Source organism: Mytilus galloprovincialis, chromosome 13, assembly GCF_965363235.1.
Source record: "Mytilus galloprovincialis chromosome 13, xbMytGall1.hap1.1, whole genome shotgun sequence".
NCBI lineage: Eukaryota > Metazoa > Mollusca > Bivalvia > Mytilida > Mytilidae > Mytilus > Mytilus galloprovincialis.
In genome coordinates, this window is record NC_134850.1 from 63,913,008 (window position 1) to 63,928,359 (window position 15,352).

At 32.1% G+C, this 15,352-nt stretch overlaps 1 long non-coding RNA gene across 1 annotated transcript; it reads right to left on the reverse strand.

Annotated features, from left to right (window-relative positions):
* Positions 1 to 3,629: 3,629 nt before the first annotated feature.
* Positions 3,630 to 6,445, reverse strand: LOC143057615 (uncharacterized). The gene is made up of 3 exons (XR_012972755.1): positions 6,362 to 6,445; positions 4,918 to 5,060; positions 3,630 to 3,806 (listed from the first exon to the last, which is right to left on the reverse strand). It is a non-coding gene; the product is annotated as an uncharacterized LOC143057615 (long non-coding RNA).
* Positions 6,446 to 15,352: the final 8,907 nt, after the last annotated feature.

A 15,352-nucleotide genomic window follows, 5' to 3' on the forward strand; every position in this document is an offset into this window, starting at 1 on the left:
CCTATCATGATTTTCTTGATAGAGGGTTGCTGCTCACAAGGAAGCTATTAAACCAAGAGTTCCAAATGGTGAAGTTGAAATCACCCCTTCGTAAATTTTACGGACGCCATCACGAGTTGGTTGACTGTTATGGAATAACTGTTTCACAAATGATATCGGATATGTTCCTAACGTCGTAACTACAATCCACTTCCCTTTCACGAATGTGACCAACCGAATTAGACTATTTACCGGATATGTTATCACATAAGCATCACGACGGGTGTCACATGTGGAACGGGATTTGCTTACCCTTCCGGAGCACCTAAGATCACCCCTAGTTTTTGGTAATGTTCGTGTTGTTTATTCTTTAGTTTTCTATGTTGTGTCATGTGTACTATTGTTTGTCTTTTTGTCTGATTCATTTTTTGCCATGGCGTTGTCAGTTTATTTTCGATTTATGAGTTTGACTGTCCTTTTGGTATCTTTCGTTCCTCTTGAAGAGCATTGAAGACCAACAATTCCTAAAAGTTTTGCCAACTACAGCTACGGCAATCTATTCTTGAGGTAAAAAAGCCTTAATTTTTCAAAAATTTAAAGTTTTGTTAACAGTTAATTTATAATTGTGTCGAGGAAACAGATGAGTATTTAAAGTTTCATATGAATCCAATAACAGGGAGTCATAACATCAATTTACCTGATAGAAACTCTTGTATGAAAGAAAGGTAAAAGAAAAATACCGAACAATTAAAGTTCCATAAAAACTGATAAAATCAAATGCTATCAATGAACTTAACAATTGAAAAGCAACTGCCATATTCCTGACTTGTTCGGCTTTATAACTATTTTGAACTGAACATCATCTTAAATACGAAACGCGCGTCTGGCGTATTAAAGGAGTAGGTTCAGTAAGACCCCTTTTTGGCCCCAAAATATAGCAGTTTTACAAAATTGTGAAATTGTAATCTTTTAGTTATTTATTGGAAAGTAGAATGCTTCTGCTACATAAATATAGGCTGTTTTTGACAATACAATGTACATGTATCGGGTACTGGCATCATTAAGTCATGCTAAATTACTGAAATCTTCACAATTTGAGCATTTTAGTTAAATTTTAGACGGTTTCCGTCTTAAATGAAAGTGGCCGCATTCGTGTTCATTCATAATATTGAAATGTAAGTTGTATTTGATGATAATACATAACATATATAAAGGTTGAGGATGAACACGGATGCGGCCACTTTAATTTTTGACGAAAACCATCTTAAAAGTGACGTTATTTGGCATATTTGATAGATTTTTCATATTTAAGCTTGAATCAAGGCGTTTTTAATGACTCAATCAGTTAAAATCTTTCACAAAATCTAATCATATCAATTGAAATAGACACTTAAGTGTTTAAAAAGTGTCCAAAATCTTTCGTTAGATGAACCAGAAATTTGAGGCCAAAATCGGCTCTAATAAAATTAACGGTATCAATTTTCTTGCACCAGATGCGCATTTCGACAATACATGTCTCTTCAGTGATGCTCGTGGCCAAAATATTTGTAATCCAAAGCTTATATAAAAGATGAAGAGCTATAATCCAAAAGGTCCAAAAAGTATAGCCAAATCCGTGAAAGGAATCAGAGCTTTGCATGAGGGAGATACATTCCTTAATTTATAATAATTTCTATCATTTTGTAACAGCAAATTTTAATAACACAAAAAAAATCCGTATTTTCATGCCAGTACCGAAGTACTGGCTACTGGGCTGGTGATACCCTCGGGGACTAATAGTCCACCAGCAGAGGCATCGACCCAGTGATAGTAATAAAATTAACGGTATCAATTTTCTTGCACCAGATGCGCATTTCGACAATACATGTCTCTTCAGTGATGCTCGTGGCCAAAATATTTGTAATCCAAAGCTTATATAAAAGATGAAGAGCTATAATCCAAAAGGTCCAAAAAGTATAGCCAAATCCGTGAAAGGAATCAGAGCTTTGCATGAGGGAGATACATTCCTTAATTTATAATAATTTCTATCATTTTGTAACAGCAAATTTTAATAACACAAAAAAAATCCGTATTTTCATGCCAGTACCGAAGTACTGGCTACTGGGCTGGTGATACCCTCGGGGACTAATAGTCCACCAGCAGAGGCATCGACCCAGTGATAGTAATAAAATTAACGGTATCAATTTTCTTGCACCAGATGCGCATTTCGACAATACATGTCTCTTCAGTGATGCTCGTGGCCAAAATATTTGTAATCCAAAGCTTATATAAAAGATGAAGAGCTATAATCCAAAAGGTCCAAAAAGTATAGCCAAATCCGTGAAAGGAATCAGAGCTTTGCATGAGGGAGATACATTCCTTAATTTATAATAATTTCTATCATTTTGTAACAGCAAATTTTAATAACACAAAAAAAATCCGTATTTTTATGCCAGTACCGAAGTACTGGCTACTGGGCTGGTGATACCCTCGGGGACTAATAGTCCACCAGCAGAGGCATCGACCCAGTGATAGTAATAAAATTAACGGTATCAATTTTCTTGCACCAGATGCGCATTTCGACAATACATGTCTCTTCAGTGATGCTCGTGGCCAAAATATTTGTAATCCAAAGCTTATATAAAAGATGAAGAGCTATAATCCAAAAGGACATCTAACCGGACCTACTCCTTTTAATCCTGGTACCTTTGACATCATTGAAGATGTTTTATCTTTCAGTGCAGTACTGTACAAGAATAAACATTAGCTGTTTTTTTACACTGCACAATTTTTACAATCCCCATCAAGAATTGGTTGGCATACAAACTTCATCATGTGTTTATATTCTAAACCAATCATAAAAGGTACAGAAAAAAACATAATAATTTAACAAACAATGCTACAGGGATTAAATTTAGACAAAAGCCAACACAAAAATAGACATAAAAAACACAAAAAAAGAAAATACAAAAAAAAATCAGAAACAATAAAGCCACAGAAATATGATAATAATGAAATTTTCAAGGTAGAAATAGATTCATGATTAAATGTCCAATTGCTATTTATCCGCAGTGCTGTTCCACGACTCATAGATACCATTTGTATGTGGTCGATTATCCTGATATACCACAAATTGACGAATGACACTAGTATTTAATTTTACTAATGGTTTTCTGTTCCCTATCAATACAATTGAGTATACATTTTTATTGCTGAGTAAACATTTATAGCAATAGATCCCTTCTCTGTCAACTCACTCATTCCATACGAGTCTGTCTGTTTTGTTTATTTCTTATTTTTTTATCTTAGTCTGTTGAATGAAACGGATTATTGAAATTATTGAATACAGGTGAAATTAAATAGAAAGGATCTGATTGAGAGAAAAAAAATTATGTGCACGTGAAAGCTTTGAATTCACAGTGACACCTCTAAGAGTGAAACTGTTCGCTTTATTTTAAAATGCAAACCATTACTTGTTTTATCTGAATAACTTGCTTGAATCTGTACCAGTTCATCTGTCTATTGAAAAATAGAGCAACTACATGGTGATATCAAAACACTATATAAATTATTTCTTGCAAAGACATCGAAGGTATATTGTCAGATTTCAGCCTCATATGTATGCATTTTGGTTGTTTAGTGTCTTCGACATGAAATTACAATTTATAAAATTAGCTGAAACCTTACCCTTCCATAGAAAAGTCTTTAACACTTGATTCATTATTCAGGTCTGTATAACTACTATCCACGAGTCGACTCTGGTCAAACCAGTTCGTCTTGTTCGTCACTCTTCCATTAAACAAAAAATATGCCTTTTCTATGCCTTCCACATAAAGTGCTATTCTAACCTGAAACAGTTAAAAATGTACAAATTTAAAGATATCATGCAAATACTTTTATTGTTTAATAGCCGATTTTTATTATATAGATATACTTCCGTATACTATTATAATAATGAGTAATACTTGTAATGTAGTAGATGTTGACAATTAAAACTAGAGGCTCTTAAGAGCCTGTGTCGCTCACCTTGGTCTATGTGCATATTAATCAAAGGAATCAGATGGATTCATAAACATTGTGTTTTGGTGCTAGTGATGTGTTAGTAGATCTTATTTTACTGAACATTATTGCTGCTTACAACTTTATCTATATTGAACTTGGCTCAGTAGTTACATAGGAAAATATTTTATGAAAATTTACAAAATTTATGAAAATTGTTGATAGTTACTATAAAGGGCAATAGCTCCTTAAGGGGTCAATTGATCATTTTGGTCACTTGACTTAATTGTAGATCTAACTTTGCTGAACATTTTTGCTGTTTACTGTTGATCTTTATCTATAATAATATTCAAGATATTAACAAAAAACGGCAAAAATTCCTTAAATTGCAATTCAGGGGCAGCAAACAAACAACGGGTTGCTTGATTCATTTGAAAATTTTAGTGCAGATAGATCTTGACTTGATTTGCTCTAAATGCTTTGGTTTCAGAGATATAAGCAAAAACCTACATTTTACCCCTATGTTCTATTTTCAGCCATAGCGGCCATATTGGTTGGGTGGATGGGTCATCAGACATATTTTACAAAATAGATACCTCAATTGATTGTGGCCAAGTTTAGTTTAATTTGCCTAGTAGTTTTAAAGGAGAAGAGAAAGGTTAACGACAGAAGGCGACTACGGACGACGGACGCTCACAATGAGAAAATCTCAGGTGAGCTAAAAAGGAATATTTTCTTCGAAAGAATTACAAATAATTGTAGAACAATGTATATTTGCCTGTTTTATCATTCAATTTTGATATAATTCTATTCCATATACAACAAATCAATAACCCGGAATTTGAAGAAAAAAAAGACAATTCCATGGTTTCGTTGCAAAATAATATATTCGGTTTTGATTAAGTTATTGAGTTATGCATTCCAATATACACATGTTAGAAACACATTTTAAATAAATACCAGATCTATTTGTACATTGGACCAGTTGTTGAGAATATCTGACTTAAAATGTTTCTTCGCTTGGTTTTCTAATGACATTGCTTCTTTGTCATTCACATTTAGTGATTTGTTAGACATCAACAAATCGTAAGCTCTCTCTTTTCCTAAAAGTAATATAACAACGTTACAAATGATGACAGAAAGACATTTTGATGAGAACAACCTTTATATTTCTTTATGATGAAACATTGCTTGATATTTGTATTTCTAAAGGCATGTGCATATATTTTGGTGTTATTCGTTACGACTTCGATAACTTGTTACGTCCCCCCCCCCATTTTTTTAGTTTACCTGCTGCAATATTGCATATATATACACGTACGTGTGGTTCGCAGGCAGCTATACTATTTTTTCGGTGCATGTGGACTGAGTTTTAACTACTCCAAGCTAAAACTTAGTCGGTAACTTCCTATAATAATGCTTTTTATGTAATGTTGATGCTGTTTTTAGCATCCTTTTTAGTCTATTTGTTTAACATGTGCATTTCTGTTGAAGATTATTCTATGTTACCGAAGATCATGTATCATACGCTTGATAACCATTATTAGTGTCGGTCGAGCTGCTAGTAAGTAGGTGGCTATCCGTTCATCACGTAAATATGGTTTATGTACTTCAATAAATAAAAATGTATTACTTAAAGTTTTTAGTTTTTGTTTGCACTAGATTTGAAACTACTCAAAGTTAAGATTGCATTGAGTTCTCCAGCAAATGGATATTAATTTGCCAGTTAAAACTAAAAAGTCTAAATATAAACTGACAACGTCATGGCAAAAAGCGAAACACTTCACATCTCAGCTGTTGGTTTAAAAATTCCCTTTGAGGAGTACCCACTATCAATAAAATCGTTATAGAAAATGCAATCTCAATAATATCGTATCGACTTGGAAATAAATGATCCATATGCTGGCATTATTTGATTGTTGGTATTTCGAAACTGGGAAGTTATATTCTTCTCTTTAGTCGTTAAGTTTTATTGTCAACCGGCCCTACTTGTCAATTTCTAGATATAAGTTGACCTAATCATTTTGAGGGACAAAACTGATTTTTTTTTCTTTAACTGGCGACTTCCTACCAGCTTAGTGAGAGGTTTCGCTAGCTATAACAACCGGTTTAGTCTACCAATTTTTACATAAGAAATGCTTGTACCAAGTCAGACAAATTACAGTTGTTATCCATTAGCTTGATTTTTTTAGCCTTGATTTTTTGCAATTTGATCAGGGACTTTCCGTTTTTTCATTTTGCTCGGAGTTCAGTAATTTTATATTTTACTCTTTGCATTAAACAGAATGTTTGACAAAACTTCATAAAATACATGAAAGGAACGAATCATTACTTGATATCTAACTTTCTATATGGATGTGTCCATTGCTGGTATCATAGATATAAATGTTTACATTTTTATTACCTCCAGTTGCTATTTTGTAGACAAGAGCCCAACATTCCTCTTCACTTCGAGAAATACGAATTTGTAGGTTCACAGCTGCATAAATCAGCAAAACTGTAATTTTGAATCAATTACATAAATTAATTAGATTATTTATTTAGAAGAAGAAGTTATAAAGTGTTATGTTATTGTTTCCGATTTCTTTTCTTTTTTATATCAAGTTTTTAAAGAATATCAAACAGCTGACAAAGTTATCACCTATCATCAAATTTCGCATTCTTCCAGCTAGTTTTCTTTGCAACATTAGAATAAAAAAAAACTGTATTCACATTTTGTAGTATTCTAATATATTTCAAAGACAATGGCAGATCAAAGACTGTTTTTGATAATGATGATATGGAAGACATTCTAATTCGATTACTGACTAACATTACCGTTCATTCAGACAGGATGGACACAATAAATAGTTAACAGTATAGACCAAAACCATGAAACATGGGAAATAAAATGAAATAGAATAACAACGATAAATTACTTAGCATGTATTAGACTTGCAGGAAGTCATCTGATGGTATCAAATTATTGTTTTTGTGACCAGATCCTTTTGGTTTATATCTGTGATATCGCAGTTTTAAAATTGCATATGGAATCTATCGAGTCCGGTAATCATAAATTATCTGTGGGAAATCCTTACTTTATTAATTACAAGGTGGTGATGTATCACATTAAACTTCTACCTTCAGATGTAAAGAACTTGTTGAACGGACGATGAATGTTGAAACTAAACAGTTTAACATGGAAAATTGTAGTATTAAAAAAAGAGGGCCGAAAGATACCAGAGGGACAGTCAAAGTCATAGATCGAAAATAGACTAACAACGCCATGGCTAGAAATAAAAAGAAACACAGATAAATAATAACACATGAAACAGCATAGAAAACTAAATTAGAAGCAACACGTACTCCACCCAAAACTGGAGGTGATCTCAGGTGCTCCGGAAGGGTAAGCAGATCCTGCTCCACAGGTGGCATCCATCGTGTTACAAACCGGGTAAATAGTCTAATTATATTAAACTGATCTAAAAGTACTTTCCGATCGAAGGCAGAGCATGAGTGAATCAGGTTATAACGATGACGTGTGATGTTGAACAAAACAATGTAGACTAATGTAGACATAGAATGATTTACAGTTGAAATGTGTCAAGTTTATCCACAGTGTGGGAACGAAACTGTATGATTTTCTAACATTTTGATCATTTGGGAGAATGTCAAGCGGGGCTCCGACATTCGAAAAAAAAACAAGTTGCTTGATGGAAAGTTTGATAAATTCAAATTTTACTATATAATTTTTCTGTTTTGGTAATCAAAAAATTCCATATATTAATATAAACCAATCAAATAATAAAAACGATATATGCATCCAAACGTTTTCTTACGAATGGTGAATCAATCAAAATTGTCAAACAACAGCAAAAAAATATGTCAAATAAACATCGGAAAACCAATCGTTGTTTCCAGAAATGAAGTCACTAAGGTCTTTCCGTATCTTCTTCCGGTTAATTAGAAAATGGGCAATATTTCTGTCATATCTGTGAAATATTCATAGTCTCTCGGTCTTTGACTTTCGTTTTTCTTTTCATACATCATGGACATAACTATACCTCAAAAAAACCACCTGCACAGTGAATTACGAGTGATGTTTGTAATATTGATGTCGTCAGTAACAGATTTTAATTTCATTATTATAACTTCTAGTATTAGATGTTAATATATATTTGTACTTTGATGTCAATGGCAGCGGTACGGATATTCGTTAGTGCGTTTATATACGGCATACACAAAGTTCCTTTCAAGACTGAACAACCCGTCCCGGCTTAGTGCATCTTTTCAACGACAGGAATCCGGTCACGTCCACAATTGTATGCATATTTCTATCCATCAGTTAATACAAAAAAAAAGATGTGGTATGATTGTCAATAAGAGAACTGTATCAAAGAGATTAAATGACACAAAAAATAATAACTTTATGTTATCGTACGGTCTGAGCAATGAGCAAATTCCATACCGCATAGTCAGTTATAAAAGGCCCATAAATAACAAATGTAAATCGATTCAAACGAAAATACTAATTAATGTTCTATAAAAATGAACAAACAAGATGGATATTACATAGCAGCAAACGACAGGCTTCTGAGTTGGGACAGGCAAATACATATATAATGTGGCAGTTAAGCATGTAAGCTTGATCCCAACCCTCTACTAACCTGGCACAGTGGTGTAAAAGTACAACTTAAAAAAACAATTATCAAAAATCAGCTGAAAAGGCTTAACTCATCAGATGGATACAAATAGAAATACATATAACAAACACATATAGTGGACGTTGCCGGGTTCTTCCCAACAACAAAAAAACACGAAGTACATATCTGAGAGTACTCGCAGTTACTGACAGCTAGTGATTGCCAATAAAACTAATAAAACAAATCATGCATCTCAGACTTAATTATCAATCAGTACACATCCAACATCCAATGGATTTAGTGTATAGACGTCATAAAAATATTAGTCCTTTTTTATTGTTTGTTCTTATGTTGTTTTGTAATACCACTATCCCAGGTTAGGGGGTAAGGTTTGGTGCCAGTGGACATGTTTAACCCCACCACAATAGCTGTGTGCCTGTCTCAAGTCAAAAGCCAGTAAATCAGTGGTTGTTGTTTGTTTCTATGTTACATGTTGGTTTTTCGTTCATTACATTGTTCATAAAATTAACAGTTAATTTTCATGTTTGAATTTTTTAACTTTTATCATTTCAGGACCTTTTATATATTACTATGCAGTATGGACTTTGTTAATTGTTGAAGGTAGTACAGTGACATATAGTTGTAATTTCTGTTTCATTTGGTCTCTTGTGATTGGTTGTCTTATTTGTGATTATATTTATTTTCTATGTAGCTATAGGCATGCAGTTGGTCATAACCAATCCTGATCGTGTCTATTCATTTCATTTCGGACATTGCAATGATTTTGCGGTATTCGCGTGCATTTGTGGTAAAATAAGGTCGAAAGAAAAATTATCGAAAGCTTTGAAGGTGTTAATTTCACAGAACACATCTTTTAAACAGGGAACAAAGGATGTTAACCTAGGAAAATATAACAGAGAAAATTTCAAAAGCTCTCGTCAATAGCCCAAATGAAACAAAATTTGAAGAATTAAACATGAATAGCATCAAATAACTGTAAGAAAAATCTGTATAAAACTACAGATCGGGACACAAAATCTTGAAACTCGTATTACTGTCAAATAAAAACAAATATTAAGAACAAGCAGGGAGTTACCTCGTGTACTCATACTAAAAAATTATAGTGAAAAATACATAGCAATATCCACGCAAACAACGGGGGGACATTCTGTCGTATAAACACAGTACAAGGGACAAGCTCCGTAATAAACATAAGACACAAATAATTTAAACATTAAAAGGCACAGTTTGTAAAATAGCAAAATGTCAGCAAAATAATAAAATGTTTGCGAAATTTGATAAGAAGCTCATATGGAGCTAAAACACTTCCTTACAAATCACAATTTGAACTAATTGTATCAAAGTCTGTTTTGTCATGTATAAATATGTTGTCCGCAAAAAATGGATTCAATCATTACAAATTATATTACACACCATTTAAATAAGTTACTTTGCGTACGAGATATAAATGTACGAATTATTAAATCAAACATTACCTTGGTTCGTTTTGAAATAATTCAAAAAAATTTAAAAAGCTATATATTAAGTTCTCACCTGTCTGTATTAGCTGCATTTTCTGATCAACATAAAATACTTGCTACAAAGTCATGCTTTTTAAAATACTGTATAATTAATGTGTTCGTCGATTTAATAATAAACAGAGCATCATTTACAATATTTCGCTGAATTCATTTCAGACATTCGTTGATCTTATATTTCTACGCTCAACATCTGTCATTAGCATTGTTTTTGTATACCACGAAAGATGACTCCGATTGATTTTGAACCAAAGTCATGGTATGTGATACTTAGGAAAATTGTTCAGTTGTATGGCATCATTACTCACATTATATAGCTTAAAACTGTAACTGATGTATCAAGTGCTCACTAGCCTTACTACAAGTCCCTTCCTTATTTTACCCTTCTATTGTTCTTTTCTTACTTTTTTATATGTTTACTGAAAACTGCCAATATACTGATTGTCATCTACAGTGTTGGTGGGGTTCGTGTTGCTTAGTATTTAGTTTTCTATGTTGTGACTTCTGTACTATTATTTGTCTGTTTCTGTCGTTTTATTTTCAATCTATGAGTTTGACTCTCCCTCTGGTATCTTTAGTCCCTCTTCTACAGATGTCAGTTTAATGGTAATCTCTTAGTTATAGCAGAAAACTGTTAAAAGGGCAAAATTTTTAAAAAAAATAAGGAAGGGACATGTAGCAAGCTTATGTTCTAATCTCGAATCAGGATGTCCTATGTTCTATTACCGGTTAGGTTAAAACAAAGAATTAAAAATTACTTCGTCTCCGCTGAGCAAAAAGCAATATTACGAAAGGTGTGTTTATGGAGGTGATATTTATCCTTCTACAGCCTGTTTATGCCTTGTGAACAACCATTTTTGAAATTGTTTGTTGTTTAATTACTACCCAAAGTTCATTTCAATATCGCATTAACAAGTTCTCGACCTGATTTGTATAACACATTGACCACTGGAAGCTCAACATCAACCAATACATTAATTCGATTGGCAGCAGTTAATCTTGTCAGGTATATTACATTTCTACAATTAAAAAAGGAAACAACATGTTTTAAAAGCAAAAACAGAAGAAAATCAGTATTTGACAAATAGACACTTGCATGTTATCATATCAATGCCGAAGCAGTAGTAAATGAAAACATATCATTTAATTTATGCAAATAGAGAACCCCTATCAATTTGGCAGGGGAATATGAACTCAAAGTTTCATACTTTATTCATTTTACATTTGAACGTCAAGTGGAATATAAAAAGTGGAAGTTTAAGTTAATTGAGTTTGTTTAATTGTGTCCTCGTCGAACTCATTGGTCGTATCGACAAATATATTTAGAGACATCCTGTAATAAACAGAACACACAGCTGTTGCCGTTTTAAATACCAGGAAGTACCATGTATAAAACGTTAATTGTATTTTGAGTCTGATAATTGATATTAATTTTTGTTTAATTATTTAGAACTTCAACTCGTTCATTTTCAATATGATATGTTTTAGGTCCAAACTAAATTTCATTTTATATTTATACTTATTTATTTATAAGGTACCAGGATTATAATTTAGTACGCCCGACGCGCGTTTCGTCAACAAAAGACTCATCAGTGACGCTCATATCAAAATATTATAAAGCCAAAAACAAGTGCAAAGTTGAAGAGCATTGGGGATCCAAAAGTCCAAAAATTTGTGACAAAAATAGCTAAGGTAATCTATGCCTGGGATAAGAAAATCCTTAGTTTTTCGAAAGATTCAAAGTCTCGTCTCTCCAATAAGCACAATCGATATATATAAAATGTAAAATAATACCTAAAACTTAATACATTATACAGGAGTCAGTCAATACAGAATTTAAAGTGACCATTAAAATCCATATATGAACTACATTAAAGGGGCATTAGCTACGAGATATGAAAAAAAAATAGAATATGATATTTTTCAATCAGTAATAAAAGTGATATAATGATTTCAATTATTAGCCAATTTGGTTCAATTTTGTACAAATAAACATAGACAGATCGCTTATGAATTATTCAATTCCAAGTGAATAACTCGACGTCATTGAATCCATACGCATGAACTAGTCTTGTTCAGACATTAAAAGGAAAGTGAAACAAAGATGAACAATTTCGTTGACTGATACGATTTACAAAAACGCATTCTTATACAGGTTAAAACGACGATTAACTTATTTTTTAACCGATAATATGAAATAAAACAGATCTAGAAAAGTCCAATTGCACGATGTCTTTATCTATCGATATCTTTGTTTCTGTTTATATTGGGTAATGTGACTGTTTACAGTCTATAGATGTAATCCCGACTGTTAAAAATATGACGTCTAGATTAAAATACGCATGAAAGGCTGACGTATATCATTGAGTACATGCAATGTTAACTGTACATTTCCGACATATTGGAACATTGATATACGTTTAAGTATGTTATAAATCACATGACAACTGAAGTCAAATCGATGAACATGAATTTAACATCTATAGCCCTTTATATACAAGGTAAATGAAATGAATAGAGTTTATACGTCTTCTTGTAGCATGTAAAACATCAATTTTAGAAAACTTATATATATATACTTGAAGGCTTAGTTATGCTATACAAAAAGTGTACCTGAACTTTTTTGTAAACAAACATCCTTTATATTATCAAAATCTTTATAAATGTACTGCTTTTGAATTATTGTCCTCTTGTTCGCCAATTCGCCGCTATTCACTATGCAGTGTCTCTAATATAACGAAACGTCTGGTGAGAACTTCGAATAGACGTTGATTTGACGTTAAACAGTAAAGGACAGTTTGAATACGCAAAATAAATAGTTTAATTAACAAATGGGACGCATGGAATATTACGGGGAAAATATATCATGATGTTATCCCTTCACTTATTTGTCACGTGATCTGTGGTGATAGATTATCAGTGTCATGATCTTCGGCAAAAACAGTTAACAAGCTTGCGATCAACAATAGCTGAATAAGATATTGATTGTTGATAATACGTTATAGAGTCGTAATACATGTGCAAAACGTGCATGGAAGACTTAGTTTAGAAACATGCCTTAGTTGAATAATTCCGATAGATTATATATAACCTATTTCATATTGAAATTTAAAAAACAGGTTTGTACATACACACATATCATATAAATCATCTGAGAATAAAACATTAACTTTTGGTTGTCATCTAAATTTTTAAGATTCTGCAATATGATACAAATAGTTTCTTTAAAGCAGTAGTCTTTGTAAACGTTGTTAAGACGTCATGACATTTGGATGTTCAATTTCGGAGCAAATGTAATACCAAATACTATCAGGAAAGAATTTAAACGTTTCCAGATAAATATTGACGGAATGGCATTGAGTGGGATCCGTTTGTGGGATCGTGTTGATGCTGGGAAAACTATCTTTATTATCTGAAATCAGCATTCATTGTACTACAAGATGCGCAATTGTTACATCAGATTACATGTTAATATTCCAATATATGAGATATTGGGATTTAGTTAATTATGGGTTGGAGTCAGAATTACACTTAATTTACATTCAAGTCGGCAGGCCAATCAATAAGCATACACGAATATGTAAAGTCCACATTATTTTAATAGAGTCCAAATATAAAATAACAGTGTTACAAATTAGTAATTTTAGACTATCGGAAAATAAATCATCTTGCGATGGAAAATCCGATTGAAGTTCATATGCTCTCGTCAGCATTTCCAAACGAAATCCCCGAATAATGATTTAAGTGTCATTAAATACCAAATAGCGATGCTAACAACAAAGTTTGAAATGGAGATTTGTCCAACAAAAATTAGATCTATTCTGTTCAACAAAGAGAATTATTTACACGCATGTTTTGAAATAAAGATAATTGATCAAATAAAAATATTGAATAGCCATAAGTATTGACAAATACAAATTTGTAATCTAACATGTTTCAGGTGTAAACAAATATTTCGTACGTTTTAAATTCATAGTGAATTCCGAAATGATTACTATTGAGTTAATTAAACATGTTAAATATGCCTGGTGCAGAAGAAATGTACACATTAATAAACTGTAATATTAGAAATCAACATAATTAGATAAAATTTTTGAATAGAAAATTTAGCACACAAATAATTTGTCCGATACTATAAACATGTACTGTAAGTCGCAACCACACTCATATCCTCTTTGTTGCCTTTCTACCGGATTTCAGCTGTCCTTATGACATAACGGGTGAAACTAGTGAAGCAGAAACTCTACTAATTTTAGAAAACATGAGTTATATCCTTTTTTTGGATGTGTTATTGTTGGTGAATCTTGTCATTTCATGTCTTTTCAATGATGTTGAAGTTTTCTCCGATGTAGAATGTTGTTTGCTTTTTTGCTTTAATAATATAAAATCATTCATGACTAATAACATCCTCGAAAGATATTGTGATAAAAGTGTGATCTCTTTTTTAATCATTTCCGTGAATCTACTATAATTTAAATTAAATTCAGTGAGCTCAATTTGAAAAAAAAATTTTAAAAAAAATAATCTGTTTTTTCTTGACTTTATATACAATTATATATATATTACCTAATAAAGAGTATTTTACTGTTTTATTAATATTTCTATATTATTTGATATTTTTCTGCCATTTTTTGTTCCATGGTCTATTGCACTGGAAATTATCGTTCTTTTGCACCTGTGTGCAGTCTATTGCACTGACCTGTTATGACCTCTTATTCTGAAATCTGATTAGTTGAAAGGTATTTATGTTGTCCTATCAAATTGGGTCTTTTAAACATTCTTGGGTTAATTGTTTCATGTCCGTGTTATTGAATTTCTAAAGTATTGGTTGTACATGTATGCTCCTTGTACATTATAATTAATACAGTTGTCACTTTCATGATTTTTCTTTCTAAGAATTTTTAGAACTGACTCAGTATGTATTAGGTAATAATACAGTTACTGAATGTGTAACAGTGCAATAGATCAAAATACTTCGGGCAATAGAACAATAGGCTGATCTTCATACCGAGGGAAATATATGTTGATCTATTGCATAGTTACATATTAAATAACTGCATAATATAGTATATACAATTGCATTACTTGGTGAGATGAGTAATCTTTTATTTATCAACATAAGTTTGACTGGTCCTTTTTTAGTTCAGGTAATAACATGTTGGGGTTTTTTTGTAACCGTCAATTGTTAATGTATCATAAATATTGTACATTCTCCATTCTTATTATGGAATCGAC